Raw genomic sequence first — 2,266 nt, forward strand, 5'->3', positions numbered from 1 at the left:
TGAAACCTCAATTAGTTTCTCTGATGCAGCAGAACTGCAAGTTTCATGGACTTCCATCTGAAGATCCTTTTCAGTTCTTAACTGAATTCTTGCAGATATGTGATACTGTTAAGACTAATAGAATAGATCCTGAAGTCTACAGGCTCATGCTTTTCCCTTTTGCTGTAAGAGACAGAGCTAGATTATGGTTGGATTCTCAACCTAAAGACAGCCTGAACTCTTGGGATAAGCTGGTCACGGCTTTCTTAGCCAAGTACTTTCCTCCTCAAAAGCTGAGCAAGCTTAGAGCAGATGTTCAAACCTTCAGACAGAAAGAAGGTGAATCCCTCTATGAAGCTTGGGAAAGATACAAACAGTTGACCAAAAAGTGTCCCTCTGACATGCTTTCAGAATGGACCATCCTGGATATATTCTATGATGGTTTATCTGAGTTATCAAAGATGTCATTGGATACCTCTGCAGGTGGATCCGTTCACCTAAAGAAAACGCCTGCAGAAGCTCAAGAACTCATTGACATGGTTGCTAATAACCAGTTCATGTACACTTCTGAAAGGAATCCTGTGAATAATGGGACGCCTATGAAGAAGGGAGTTCTTGAAGTTGATACTCTGAATGCCATATTGGCTCAGAATAAAATATTGACTCAGCAAGTCAATATGATTTCTCAGAGTCTGCATGGAATGCAAGCTGCATCCAACAGTACTCAAGAGGCATCTTCTGAAGAAGAAGCCTATGATCCTGAGAACCCTGCAATAGCAGAGGTAAATTACTTAGGTGAACCTTATGGAAACACCTATAACTCAACATGGAGAAATCATCCAAATTTCTCATGGAAGGATCAAAAGCCTCAACAAGGCTTTAATAATGGTGGAAGAAACAGGTTTAGCAATAGCAAGCCTTTTCCATCATCAACTCAGCAACAGACAGAGAACTCTGAACAAAATGCTTCTAATTTAGCAAATCTAGTCTCTGATCTATCTAAGGCCACTGTAAGTTTCATGAATGAAACAAGGTCTTCCATTAGAAACTTGGAAGCACAAGTGGGCCAGCTGAGTAAAAGGATCACTGAAATCCCTCCTAGTACTCTCCCAAGTAATACAGAAGAGAACCCAAAAGGAGAGTGCAAGGCCATTGACATAAGCGCCATGGCCGAACCTGTGAGGAGAGGAGAGGACGTGAATCCCAAGGAGGAAGACCTCCTGGGACGTTCAGTGATCAATAAGGAGCTTCCCTCTGAGGAACCAAAGGACTCTGAGGCTCATCTAGAGACCATAGAGATTCCATTGAACCTCCTTATACCCTTCATGAGCTCTGATGAGTATTCCTCTTCTGAAGAGAATGAGGATGTTACTGAAGAGCAAACTGCCAAGTTTCTTGGTGCAATCATGAAGCTGAATGCCAAATTATTTGGCATTGATGCTTGGGAAGTTGAACCTCCCTTGTTCATCAATGAACTAAGTGATCTGGATCAACTGACATTGCCTCAGAAGAGACAGGATCCTGGAAAGTTCATAATCCCTTGTACTATAGGCACCATGATCTTTAAGGCTCTGTGTGACCTTGGTTCAGGGATAAACCTCATGCCCCTCTCTGTAATAGAGAAACTGGGAATCTATGGGGTGCAAGCTGCTAAAATCTCATTAGAGATGGCAGACAGCTCTAGAAAACAGGCTTATGGACAAGTAGAGGACGTATTAGTAAAGGTTGAGGGCCTTTACATACCTACTGATTTCATAGTCCTGGATACTGGAAAGGAAGAGGATGAATCCATCATCCTAGGAAGACCTTTCCTGGCCACAGCAAGAGCTGTGATTGATGTTGATAGAGGTGAAATAGTCCTTCAATGGAATGAGGACTCCCTTGTGTTTAAAACTCAAGGATATCCCTCTGCAACCATGGAGAGGAAGCAGAAAAAGCTTCTCTCCAAGCAGAGTCAACCAGAGCCCCCACAGTCAAACTCTAAGTTTGGTGTTGGGAGGCCACAACCAAACTCTAAGTTTGGTGTTGAACTCCCATATCCAAACTCTAAGTTTGGTGTTGGAGAGTCTCAACAAAGCTCTGCACATCTGTGAGGCTCCATGAGAGCCCACTGTCAAGCTATTGACATTAAAGAAGCGCTTGTTGGGAGGCAACCCAATGTTTATCTAATTCTTATTTTTATTGTTTTTCATGTTTTCTTAGGTTCATGATCATGTGGAGTCACAAAACAAATATAAAAATTGAAAACGAAATCAAAAACAGCAGAAGAAAAATCACACCCTGGAGG

The 2,266-nt window shown here is 42.2% G+C and overlaps 1 non-coding gene across 1 annotated transcript; it reads right to left on the reverse strand.

The window, feature by feature from the left end:
- Positions 1-278: 278 nt before the first annotated feature.
- On the reverse strand, positions 279-386 carry LOC112725655 (small nucleolar RNA R71). Its single transcript, XR_003164748.1, has one exon. It is a non-coding gene; the product is annotated as a small nucleolar RNA R71 (small nucleolar RNA).
- Between the last annotated feature and the right edge of the window lie 1,880 nt (positions 387-2,266).

This window comes from Arachis hypogaea, chromosome 11 (genome assembly GCF_003086295.3).
Source record: "Arachis hypogaea cultivar Tifrunner chromosome 11, arahy.Tifrunner.gnm2.J5K5, whole genome shotgun sequence".
Classification (NCBI taxonomy): Eukaryota; Viridiplantae; Streptophyta; class Magnoliopsida; order Fabales; family Fabaceae; genus Arachis; species Arachis hypogaea.